This window comes from Chlorocebus sabaeus, chromosome 22 (assembly GCF_047675955.1).
Source record: "Chlorocebus sabaeus isolate Y175 chromosome 22, mChlSab1.0.hap1, whole genome shotgun sequence".
Taxonomy (NCBI): domain Eukaryota; kingdom Metazoa; phylum Chordata; class Mammalia; order Primates; family Cercopithecidae; genus Chlorocebus; species Chlorocebus sabaeus.
This window is the reverse complement of record NC_132925.1, coordinates 73673608-73687581: the sequence shown is the minus strand read 5'-3', so window position 1 is coordinate 73687581 and position 13974 is coordinate 73673608.

The following is a 13974-nucleotide window of genomic DNA, read 5'->3' as shown; positions in this document are numbered from 1 at the left end:
AATTGTAGAATGTTTAGCAGTATCCTTGGCCTCTACCTGGATGCCATTAGCATCTCCCCTCCAATTTTGATTTTTTATTTTATTTTTTTGAGACAGAATCTCGCTTTATCATCTGGACTCAAGTGCAGTGGCTTGATCTCGGCTCACTGCAACCTTTATATCCTGGGTTCAATCAATTCTCCTGCCTCAGCCTCCGGAGTAGCTGGGACTACATGCAGGCACCACCACACTCAGTTAATTTTTGTATTTTTAGTAGAGACAGGGTTTTGCCATGTTGTCCAGGCTGGACTTGAACTCCTGACCTCAGGTGATCCACCCATGTTGGCCTCCCAAAGTGCTAGGATTACAGGCATTAGCCACCATGCCTAGCCCCCGTTTTCTTGTATGTCATGATTTTGCAGGTGCAGAGAGTGGGCTCAGCTGGGCTGGGTGATTCTTCTAATCTAGTTGGAGTAGCTGGAAGTCTGTTGATAGTACTCAACTGGTTGATAAATTAATCTACTCATGGAGGAGCAATGTGAACTGAATCATGCAGCCAAGCATGTAAGAACATATGAAAAGTAATTACACTATAGTGTGTAGGCAGAAAAGGTTGGATATTCCTGGGGAGATTTCAGTCTTCTTCTCCTCCATGGTTATTACAGAAGTGGAGGGAAATGACCGGAAGTTTGGTTAATTGCAGCCTAAATAACAAGAGACAATTTTCTAGTGTGCAGAGAAAACAATGCCATTGAATCCTGGGCATTCCTCTAGTTCATCAGTCTCATCGAATAATTGAGCCTTGACCTTCTGAGCTGAGGATTCTTGTGTCAGAAGCCACAGTTTTACACATTTCTCCAGGAATACTTTCTAGGCTTTTCCAAGGAAGAAATATTTGTTTCTGCAGCGATTTTCACTCACAGGAAGTCCTAATTATCTGAGGAAAACTACCACTAGATAAAAACATTTTAAGCGAGGAGCAAACTTCAGTACATAGCATAGGTGTGTGTTCAGGGTGCACACAGATTCAATGGAAATTTTCCTTGAAAAGAAACAAAAATAAAATTATAAAAAGAAAGTTATTTTTCTTATTCAATAAAGTGTTGTTTCTGATTGCAACTACATGCAAGAGGCAAAGAATGAAATAAGTATTGATTGTTTTGTTTTGAATAGAAGTTTAAAAAAGTTGTTTTTCAATATAGTGAGACCTTTTCTCTACAAAAAAATTTAAAAACTGAGTGTGGTAGTGTGCCCCTGTTGTCCCAGCTGCTTGGGAGGCTGAGGCAGGAGAATTGCTTTAACCTGGGAAGTGGAGCTGAGATCACGCCACTGCACTCCAGTCTGGGCCACAGAGTGAGACTCTATCTAAATAAAAAAATATATACATATATATTTTTAAGATACACAATCTTGCTATGTTGCCCAGGATGGTCTTGAACTCCTGGCCTCAAGCAATCTTCCTGCTTCAGCCTTCTGAGTATGTTTTACATAAAACATACATTTTTTTCAATCAGTAAAATTTTATAAGATGTGACAAGTCATCCTTCACTCAAGTGTCACTTTTCCATCCTAATAAAGATCAGTTTTGTATTTATATACACTCATGTACACATATCTATGTATGTGTATGTGTATATATGTGGGTGTATATTTATATGTGTGTATATATATCTATACACACACATACACACATAAATATGTAAACACACTCTAGGTCTTCAATATTTTTAACTTTTTTGATCTGTAGTATACTTAGAGAAAAATGGCTAGGTGCAGTGGCTCATGCCTGTAATACTAGCACTTTGGAAGGCTGAGGCAGGAGGACTGCTTGGGGCACAGAGTTTAAGACCAGACTGGACAGCATAGCAAGACCCCATCTCTACAAAATATTTAAAAATTAGCCAAGTGTGGTGTCACGTGTCTGTAGTCCCAGCTACTGAGAAAGCTGAGAGTTGAGGATTGCTTGAGCGCAGGAATCTGAGGCTACAGTGAGCTATGATTACACCACTGCACTCCAGCGCCAGTGACAGAGTGAGACCCTGTCTCAAAAAAATGAAAATAACTTCAGAAAAAGTTGTGAGTTCACAACTCAGTGAATTGTAATTTTCATAAGTCATTCACACCCAGGTAGTCAGCACCTAGCTCCGGAAACAGAACATTATCAGCCTCTTAGATGCTCCTCTCTTATACAAAAGCAGTCATTACTCAACTCCACCCCCACCCCAAGTAACAACTCTCCTGACTTCTAACAGCATAGATGAATTTTGATTGTTTTTGAACTTCATCGAAACGGAATTGTATTTTGCTATCTGGTTTCTTTTCCTCCCTATTGTATCTGTCAGGTTTACATATGTTGTTGCTAATAGTTTTTTATTCATTCTCATTGCTGTGTATTTCATGATATGCATATACCAACATTTCTCTATTCCACCATTGATGGATATTTGGGAAGTTTCCAGTTTGAGGCTTTTATGAATAGGGCTGTGAATGGGGTTCAGGACATGCTACATCGCAAATATGGAACCTTGGCATTCGAGAAAACCACAGAAGTAAGAAGGTCTCTCTGACCTGTCTCACCCTTCTCCCCTGATGTAGTCCATAAAAACGAGCTGACCTTCCCCTGAAAGCAGGTGATTAGATTCTCCTTCCAGAGAGGTCCTCCCTATACCTAGAGGAAAGAAACGAAGACACAGAGATGCCAAGAAGAATCTGAATAGACTTTGTAAGTTCCCTCCAGCTTATTCCCATTAGATCCTACCTCTTTGTCCTCCAATCATACTTTGACATGATTCTTCGGGTCCTCTTTTCTAAAGGCTCCCATGTCATGTAAAACTTACATGAAATAAATCTGTATGCTTTTCTCTTGTTAGTTCGCCTTTTGTTATAGGGGCCTCAGCCATGAACCTTGTGATGGGTGAGGAAAAGGTTTCACTTTTTCTCCCCTAGTGCTGCTAAGAACATCATAGTATGTGAGTGTTAGCACACATGTGTATCCGTTTCTGTTGGGTCGTGATGTAGTTGTTCTTGCTTATGAATCTGTTAACTTAGTCATATACATCAAAATTGTTGCTTCGATGACATTTTGCCCATGGTTGGAACTACACATGTTCAGTTTCATGGACATTTATATACTTTATGAAAGAATACACAGTGATTCAGCACTAAAAAGAAAAGTTATTATATCCATGGTTTTCACAGTTTTTGAGGCTACAGAAGTAAAGTAGCAGGGTGCAAATGATGTTATTGAAACAAATATTTGTCAAAGGAGGAATGACATCAATTCCTCCAAGTGTTTTGTGGAAGGAACCTAAGAAGACAGACACCCTCAAGGAGCTGAAGCCGCCAGTTATACTGAGTTCATGCTGTTTCTCAGATATATGCAAAAGCATTTCCCATGACACATCATGCAACTGAAGGCAGGAGAAATGGCCAAATTCCTTGGAATAGATGATACTTCAGCCGGGCGCAGTGGCTCATGCCTGTAATGCCAGCACTTTGGGAGGCCACGATGGACAGATCATGAGGTCAGGACTTTGAGATCAGCCTGGCCAACATGGTGAAACCCCATCTCTACTAAAGATACAAAAATTAGCTGGGCATGGTGGTGCATACCTGTAATCCCAGCTACTGGGGAGGCTGAGGCAGTAGAATGGCTTGAACCCAGGAGGCAAAGTTGCAGTGAACTGAGATCATGGCACTGCACTCCAGCCTTGGTGACAGAGCAAGACTCCGTCTCAAAAAAAAAAAAGGAAAAAAAAGGGCCGGGCACGGTGGCTCACGCCTGTAATCGCAGCACTTTGGGAGGCCGAGGCAGGCGGATCACAAGGTCAGGAGATCGAGACCACGGTGAAACCCCGTCTCTACTAAAAATACAAAAAATTAGCCGGGCGCGGTGGCGGGCGCCTGTAGTCCCAGCTACTCGGGAGGCTGAGGCAGGAGAATGGCGGGAACCCGGGAGGAGGAGCTTGCAGTGAGCCGAGAGAGATCGCGCCACTGCACTCCAGCCTGGGCGACAGAGCGAGACTCCGTCTCAAAAAAAAAAAAAAAAAAAAAAAAAAAAGGAAAAAAAGATACTTCAAAGCAGTGAAGAGCTGATGTGTCTCATTCATGTGTAATGCAGGACTGTTATTAAGACCTTGCGTCATATTTAAGTGGCCCAATTTTTATTCTTCCTTGGAGGTAGATAAATAACAAGGCATTTAGTAGCTATGATGTCTTATAACTGATGAAATATGATAATCAGAATGATCATATTAAAGCTGTAATTTATTGATCCAGGCATTGTGCTCAGCAATTTACAAACATTCTCTCATTTAATTTAATTCTTCACAGCAGTCCTATACGGTAGGTAATATATTTTAGCCTTAGAGACATTAGGCGCCTTGTGCAAAGGTACATTGGTAGTAAGTGATGAAGCCAGGACTTAGACCTGAGTGTGTGGCTTCGTGAATGCTGAATCTGCTCAGCACCTGGAGGCCTGAGGTTTTCCAGCTGCTCTACTGGAGGATGAATTCAGCTGAGGTGACCAGGGATGGGAAGATCGTGCTGGCATTGTGTCTAGGCAGTGTTCTTCACTCCAGCTTTGACAGCCACGAAGCTACCACTCTGGCCCTAGTTCTGATCATTCACCTGCACTAGTTGTAATAGGTTCCTTAATAGAAGTTTCCCTGCTTCCAGGCCGGGTGTGGTGGCTCTTGCCTCTAATCCTAGCACTTTGCAGGGCTGAGGCAGGAGGATCACTTGAGCTCAGGAGTTCAAGATCAGCCTGGGCAACATAGTGAGACCCTATCTCTATTGAAAAAAAAAAGTTTCCCTGCTTCCAACATTGTCTCCTATCACCCCTTCTCAGCACAACAGCTAGAGTGAGCATTTATTGATTGATTGATTGATTGATTGACTGATTGATTGAGACAGGGTTGCACTTTGTCACCCAGGCTGAAGTGCAGTGACACCATCTTGGCTCACTGCAGCCTTGACCTCCCAGGTTCAAGCAATCCTCCTGCCTCAGTCCCCTAAGTAGCTGGGATAACAGATGTGTGCCACTACACTGCACTAATTTCTGTATTTTTAGTAGAGACAGGGTTTCATCATATTTCCCAGGCTGGCCTCAAACTCCTGGGTTCAAGCAATCCGCCCACCTCAGCCTCCCCAAGTGCTAGGATTCCAGGTGTGAGCCACTGTGCCTGGCGTAAACATTTAAAACGTAAGTCACGGCCCTACCCCAAACCCTCCAAAGGCTTCTTATCTTGGCATAAAAGCTGGAGTGTGCGGGGTCCTACAAGACCTTGTGCCATGACTCTATGTCACTCTCCCCATTCCCTCCCTCAGGTACAGGAATCCCAGTCTCCTTACATAACTAAGTTCAGGGTCTGTCTCACTGTGTCATCCACCAGGAACAGAGTTGGAGACAAGGATTTGAGTGTAAATTGTTTATTTGGAAAGTAAGGAAATTGGGAAAGGAGATGGAAGTGAAAGGGTGTGCCACTCAGCCAGCTACCCCTGTGGGCAACTGATCTCAATTCCACTGGCAAGGTTTGGGAGCCGGTGTAGAGCTTGCACGTCAGGGGTGAACAACGTTAGCCCTCCAGAGGGGCCTGTCTCAGGCCTGGGGTAAGGCAGGGTCCAGTGCCCAGAGAAGGCCTCCTTCAGGCAAAAGGGATGCTGATACTGGTAATTTGACATCAGGCTGGCACTAAAATGGGAAAGTTTGAGGCATACGGTCAAGACCTTGGAAATGTCCACGGTAGGCCCACAGATTTACTGTACTGTCTGCCTAGAATATTCTTCCCTCGGATAATACCATATTGCTCCTTTAGAACTATATTCAAATGACTCTTTAGAGAGACCTTTTGTGATCTTCTTCTCCAAATTGTCCCCCAACTCCTAGCACACACGTGTATCTTGTTTATGGTCTTTCTTCTACCACTAAATAGAGGCACCACTGGGCAGGCATTTTGGTCTGTTACATCTGCTGCTTTATCCCCAATACTTGGTATGGTGTGTGGTACATAATAGGAGTTCAATAAATTTTGAATGAATGCATGAATGAAAGGTCATTTTAAAAAACCTCTATTTGTCTCCTGTGTCTATTGTCAATTGACTTGGAATCCTTAGGAATGAGGAATATGGTTAATTGACGTCTTCAAACTCCAATATGTATCTATTATTTTGTATTAGGGCCTGATGGTGAATAGCCTTCAATCTCAGCCCCCTCCACAAATTTTGAACATCTACCATGTGCCAGACACTGTTCAAAGTACTAGGAATACTGCGATATATCAACTGGGAATGACTTTTGGCAGGAAATGACAGAAACACCGACAGCAATGGCTTATACCAAATAAGGGTTTTATTTTTCTCCTGTAATTAGAAGTCTAGACACAGACAGTCCAGTGCCTGCACAGTGGCTCCAAGGGGCCACTGGGGACCATGCCTGCCTCTACCTTCTCTATGTGGTCCCAGCTTGCTGCTCTCCCTCCAGCAGTGTCTGCATTCCGATAAGGAAGGGGGAACGGAAGGGGAGAATATGTGTTCCAGAGGATTCCTCCCTCCAGGATGCTTTCCTGAAAAGCTCTACCCAACAATTACTGGTCTATCTCTTTGCACATCTCATGGCTACCCCTAGCAGCAGGGGAGCTAAGACATGTAGCATTTGTTAGCTTTTGTTTTCCTTGATGGGCTCCTTGTTTTCTGTAAACACATTTGGGAAGTAGGGTACAATTAAATACATCTTGAGTAGGTGACTAGCAATACCTGCCATAAGACTAATCATCATGTTCTGTTGAAGCTGTCACTATAGTGCAGGCAAGCCAACAACAAGGAAACAAACACACACCAACTTGTAAAAAATTCCAAATGTAATAGCCACAAGTGCTGTGCAGGGTCCTTAACAATAAGGGGGAGTTAGAAGGTGACTCAGGTTCTATATCATACCTGGGAGACAGAGGAACAGCTCTCCAAGGAAGTGACATCGGAGCTGAATTCTGAATGATGAGGCAGAGGCGACTTTGCCAAAATCAACTGTGGTTTTACCGATCCTTTGTTGGTTTTAATTTAATCCCAGACAAGAAAGAAGTATAATCATGTCTGCCTAGTTCTCTAAAACCCAGCCTTCAAGATGTGGGATAAATCATCCTTATTTTTCCTAAACATTCTCTCAGAGCTGTGATGAGGTTTTTTTTCTCCTTCTGGTGCTTCTCTCTCCCCTTCCCTTCCCTCCCTCTTCTCTCTCACAGATAGCAAAAATTGGGGTGGTTCCTTGACAATAATGGTAAATGATCACAGAATGGAGCATGAGAGGGAGTTTTTGTTTGTTGTTGTTGTTTTTGTTTGTTTGTTTGTTTGTTTTTGAGATGGAGTTTCTTCCCTCTTACTGCCCAGGCTGGAGTGCAATGGCACGATCTCAGCTCATCACAACCTCCACCTCCCAGATTCTTCTGCCTCAACCTCCTGAGTAGCTGGGATTATAGGTATGCACCACCACGCCCAGCTAATTTTGTATTTTTAGTAGAGACAGTGTTTCTCCCTGTTGGCCAGGCTGATCTTGAACTCCCAACCTCTGGTGATCCACCCGCCTCAGCCTCCCAAAGTGTTGGGATTACAGGCATGAGCCACTGCACCCAGCCTTTTTGCTTTTAAAGCCTAACAAAGCTTAATGTGGCTGGGGTGAGGTGGCTCATGCCTGTAATCCCAGCACTTTGGGAGGCCGGGGTGGGCAGATCACTTGTGGCCAGGAGTTCGAGACCAGCCTGGCCAACATGGTAAAACCCTGTCTCTACTAAAACTAGAAAAATTAGCCGGGCATGGTGGCTCACGCTTGTAATTCCAGTTACTCAGGAGGCTGAGGCAGGAGAATGTCTTGAACCTGGGAGGCAGGAGGTGGAGGCCGCAGCAAGCCAAGAGCAGGCCACTGCATTCCAGCCTGGATGACAAAGCGAGACTCCATCTCAAAAAAAAAAACCAAAAACTAAATGCCAGAAAAAAAAATTTTTTTCAGGGAAATAAGCCAGACATGGGTAATTTATAAGAGAGGGAGTAATTCTAGGAAAATTCTGTTTAACCCATCAGCCAGTCCATCAAAGAAGAGGATCTCTGTAGCATTGGGTGAAACTCTTGATATGTCACATTCTAATCCACATAGCCACCGCACCCGGCCACTTATTTCTTTTTGAGACTGTTGCTGTATGGTTTCTTGCTGCCAGCTCTTTTCTCCCAATATTTTTATGCTATAGTTATCCTTTATCCTTTACCTAATATAGGTTACAGATGCAAGCAAACCCCTTTGTGTGTGTTGAGAACTATAGCTCCTATAAAATTCTGGCTAGACCCAACTCAGCAGGTGTGTTCAAGTCTACTTGCAAGAGACTCAACAGGGAGAAGGGCAGAAAAATGTCAGTGAACATTGTGGTTGTAATAGAACCTTACTTCACATTTCCCAGTGACTATGCTTCATGTAGAAATGTTCAAAACATATCCCACTGCATTTCGTTTTTAGATTGCGGCATGGTTGCATTGTTTTTCCCCTTGTACTTTAAAGACTAAGTACGCTTTCATCCCAGACATTACCAAAATCATACAGATGATTCAGCACTTAGACAAAAACTGCCTGATAATTTTCCATCTTTATCATTTTTCATTCTTGACCTGAATCTTTTGGTATTGTGTAAGTGCTGCCTAAATGGAAAGTTTTTTCTTTTTAATTTTAAGAAATATGTGTTATAAAGGGTTCAGATGTGTTACTATCTTTATTATACTTTATTATACATAACTCTTTTTTTCTTTTTTGTGGAAGTCCCTGTTCTTTAGCCCATTTACTGGCAACTGTTGATAAGAAAACCATATAGTCTTTTTTTTTTTTTTTTTTTTTTTTTTGAGACAGGGTCTTACTCTGTTGTCCAGGCTGATGTGGAGTGGTACGATCTCTACTCACTGCAGCCTCGACCTCCCAGGCTCAAGCAGTCCTCCCACCTCAGCCTCCTGTATAGTGAGGACTACAGGCGTGCACCACCATGCCCAACTAAGTTTTTTGTAGAGGTGGGGTTTTGCCATGTTGCCCAGGCTGGAAATCCTATAGTGTTAATTTCTGATTTCTATGAGTTATTCAGGCAATAACTCCACTTATAGAATAAACATCTAAGATGAAAGATTTTGATAACCAAAATTGTTTTAAAATGTTACTGAAATCATTTAAATAAATTAGTACATTAATATGAAGGTGTTATTTACAATGATTAGCAACCATGTTCTTAAAATATTTAACAAAAAAATGTACTGATATCCTGTTGAGTGAAAATAAAGAGGCTATAGAACGTTATTACTAGATGATTTCAGTTTTGTAAGATGTATTTTAAAAACTGGAAAACAGCCAGGCGTGGTGGCATGTGCCTGTAGTCCCAGCTACTTGGGAGGCTGAGGTGAGAGAACTGTTTGAAGCCAGCAGCTTGAGGGTGCAGTGAACTATGAGCAGAGGTTGCAGTGAGCCAAGATTGCGCCACTGTACTCCAGCCTGGGTGACAGAGTGAGAACTCATCTCAAAAACAAAAACAACAGCAATCAAAACAACCTTGAAAATAATATATTCAAGTATTAACCACTGCATAGTGGGAATTGGAGTAGTTTTTACTTTCTTATTGTGTATTTTCTTACATAGTTGGAATTATTTTTATTTTTAAAATGAACAGGTAAAGCCGTTTTTTTTTGTTTTGTTTTGTTTTGTTTTGTTTTTTTGAGAAAGAATCTCGCTCTGTCACTCAGGCTGGAGTACAGTGGTGCAATCTTGGCTCACTGCAACCTCCGCCTCCTGAGTTCAAGCGATTCCCCCCGCCCCCCCCAGCCTCCTGAGTAGCTGGGATTACAGGTGTGCACCACCACACCCGGCTAATTTTTGTATTTTTTAGTAGAGACAGGATTTCACCATGTTGGCCAGGCTGATCTCAAACTCCTGACCTCAGGTGATCTGCCTGTCTCAGTCTCCCAAAGTGCTGAGATTACAGGTGTGAGCCACTGCGCCTGACCGTAGTCAATTTAAAAAAAAAATACAAGCTTATTTTTCAATAAGGAGGTAATGCGTGAGGAAGAAGGCATCAGCTTAGAAACTGAATAGATGTGGGTTTAAATCCAATTAAGCATTGATTATACGGTCATGAACCTCATAATGATGTTTTGATAAACGAAAGATAGCATATAAAACAGTGGTTCCGTAAAGATTATAAAGGAGATGAAAAATTCCTATTGCCTAGTGACTAGCCTTTAACATCCATGGCACAATGCATTACTCCCAAGTTTATGGTAATGCTGGTGTAAACAAACCTACTGCACTGTTAGTTGTATAAAAGTTCAGTACATACAATTATGTAAAGTACATAATACTTGATAATAAACGACTACATTCCTGGTTTAGATATTTACAGGATAGGATAAGTTTTTATTTTTTGGAGTCTTGCTCTGTCACCCAGGCAGGAATGCAGTGGTGTGATCTCGGTTCACTGCAACCTTCTCCTCCCGGGTTCAGACAATCCTTCTGCCTCAGCCTCCCAAGTAGCTGGGATTGTAAGCGTGCACCAGCACTCCTGGCTAATTTTTGTATTTTTAGTAGAGACAGGTTTCACCATGTGGGCCAGGCTGGTCTCAAACTCCTGACCTCGAGTGCTCTGCCCACCTCAGCCTCCCAAAGTGCTGAGATTACAGGCATGAACCACTGTGCCCGCTTCATTCTTTTACTTATATATAAAAAATGTTGGCCTGGCGCGGTGGCTCACGCCTGTTATCCCAGCACTTTGAGAGGCCAAGGCAGTTGGATCACTTGAGGTCAGGAGTTTGAGACCAGCCTGGCTAACATGGTGAAACCCAGTCTGTACTAAAAACACAAAAAAATTAGTCGGGTATTGTGGTGCATGCCTGTAGTCCCAGCAACTTGGAAGTCTGAGGCAGGAGAATCACTTGAACCCAGGAGGCAGAGGCTGCAGTGACCCTAGAGATTGTGCTACTGCACTCCAGCCTGGGCAACAGAGCAAGACTCCATCTCAAAAAAAAAAAAAAAAATGTCAACTGTAAAACAGTCTCAGGCAGGTCCTTCAGGAAGTATTCCAGAGGAAGGCATTGTCCCTGTAGGAGGTGACAGTTCCATGCTTATTGTTGCTGCTGAAGATCTGCCACTGGGACAAGATGTGAAGGTGGAAGGCAGTGATACTGATGATCCTGACTGTGTAGACCTAGGCTAATGTGTGTGTTTGTCTTAGTTTTAAACAAAATTCAAAAAAATAAAACATTTTAACTTTTCAAAAGTAGAAAAAAATACAGAGTAAAGTTATAAAGAAAAAAATTTGTATAGCTATACAATGTGTTTGTATTTTAAGCTAAGTGTTTTTACAAAAGAGTCAAAAGTTTAAAAAATTAAAAAGTTTCGAAAGCGAAAAAGTTACAGTAAGCTAAGGTTAATTTATTATCGAAGAAAGAAAACAGAATAGGTTTTCTTTATACTCCTTTATCATCTTTATGGGACCACTGTTTTATGTGGTATCATTGACCAAAACATCATTATGGGGTGCCTGACTGTATAATAAATGGTTAATTGGATTTAAACTCACATCTGTTCAGTTCCTTTTTTTTTTCTTTCCAACTTCTAAATTCAGAAGGTATATGTACAGGTTTGTTACATGGGTAAATTGCATGTCTCAGGAGTTCAGTATACAGTTTATTTTGTCGCTCAGATAATGAGCATAGTACCTGATAGGTGGGTTTTTATCCTCACCCTCTTCTTATTCTCCACCCTGAAAATTTTTAAAGTGAATTTAGTGTAGCCTAAGTGTACAATGTTTATAAAGTCTACAGTAGTGTACAGTCACATTCTAGGCCTTCACATTCACTCACCACTCACTCACTGACTCACCCAAAACAACTTCCAGTTCTGCAAGCTTTGTTCATGGTAAATACCCTGTACAGGTGGACCATTTTGACCTTCCTTGCCATATTTTTACTGTAGCTTTTCTGTTTTCATGTTTAGATCCATAAATATTTACCACTATGTTGCAGTTGCCTACAGTATTCGGGACAGTCACGTGCTGTACAGGTTTGGTACCTAGGAGCAATAGGCTACACCATATAGCTTGGGCGTGTAGCAGGCTATACCAGCTACGTTTGTGTAACTTACACTCCATGTTGCTTGCACAAGGATGAAATCACCTAATGATGCATTTCTCAGAAGAGTATCCTGGTGGTTAAGTAACACATGATTATATATGTAACCTAAAGCTCTCAGAGCTTCCCTGTCTTCATCTATTGCCCAGGGAGAGGAATCAGCGGTTCTCCAAAAGCTGTACCTTTTTCCATAAATATAAGGATGAAGGGCTGAGATGATAGTTGTTAGAATTGTATTGAGAAATGGTAGAGGCATCTGAGAAAGCAAGGCCATGAGATGAAAGCAGAGAGAAGGCGGTTCGAGTGGAGCCCTGATGAGGTTCATGCTCTTGGTTGCCCAGCCATCAACACGGCTCATCACGCCTGTTTCCAGATTGCTTCTAGAACTTAGCTACCCTCGTTCTGTAAGATGGAATGACAATGCGTACTACATACAGATCATGAAAAGATGCAAAGAAAATGCATCTCCACATTGCAGTTACTCAATTAGATTTATTTCTAATACTCACCACCACCCACAATTGGAAGGAAAGAAGGGCTAGAACATTAAAGTTTCCATTTGTGCTGAGACTGCACCTTAGCTATTTAGAAGTTATTTTAGCAGACTTCCCTCCAGTGGAAAAACAAAACAGGGATAACTAGTTTGACTCGGTCTTTTTATCTCTTTCCATTTAAACACAGATATCCTGTTGTGATAACCTTTGACACTTTATTACTATGGCCGCAGTAAATAATAACTGCCCTTATTTTGTAATGTTAGCCCTGGTTACACAGCGCCATTAATTACTGAACATAAAAGTTGAAGTTTTTGTGAATAGAAGGAAATGTTATTTGAATTCCTTTGCTGGGTTCACTAAGTTTATGTGAGGGTTTGGGTGGTTTAAACGGCGAAGAGAGAATCATTGAGTTGCGTGTTTGTCACAGAGAAGTGCCCCAGCACCAAAAATAAGAACCAGCCAATCTGGGGCCAGTGGGAAAATGTTAACAGACTTGCAGAACTTCATTGGAAATCTGAGTTTGAGTCACGATGAAATTAAGAAATCAACTTCCAGACACCCTCAAGTTACCTTAATTGCTCAGAGAATGTATCTTTAGTTACCTTTCTCACTATAAAACAGTACTTTTTGTTATAGAAATAGTGTGTAAGGACTTGAAACGGAATGACTTAAAAATCACTAAAAATCATGTCCATGTCTTTGGAAAAAGTCTTAGAAATGATTTGTCATCAATCTCCATGTTGATCAGGACACAGAGTTGGAGATTTTGTCATTTTTCTTCTTTGACAGTTATCATCCTTTGTCAATATTTATTTTCTTTCCTCCTTTTTTTTTTTTTTTTTTTTTTTTTTTGAGATGGAGTTTCGCTCTTGTTGCCCAGGCTGGAGTGCAATGGCGTGATCTCAACTCACTGCAACTTCTGCCTCCCGGGTTCAAGCGATTCTCCTGCCTCCTGCCTCAGCCTCCCGAGTAGCTGGGATTATAGGCACCTGCCACAATGCTGGGGTAATTTTTGTATTTTTAGTAGAGATGGTGTTTCACCATATTGGTCAGGCTGGTCTCGAACTCCTGACCTCAGGCGATCCACCCACTTCGGCCTCCCAAAGTGCTGGGATTACAGGAGTGAGCCACCGTGCCCAGCCTGTCAATGTTTCTTAAATAAGGAAAAGCCTGGCTTTATATAATTCAAATTTTACTGAAAATTGTTTTTAATATTGTTTTTCTATTATCAACTTTTATTTTTAATTAACTTACATTTGAATTTCAGAAATGTTTTTAACTTTATTTCAGGGTGATTTTCAATTTCCTCGTAATCTTTCTGAAACAGCTTTAGTAAAATATAAACATTGTAATATGTTACATG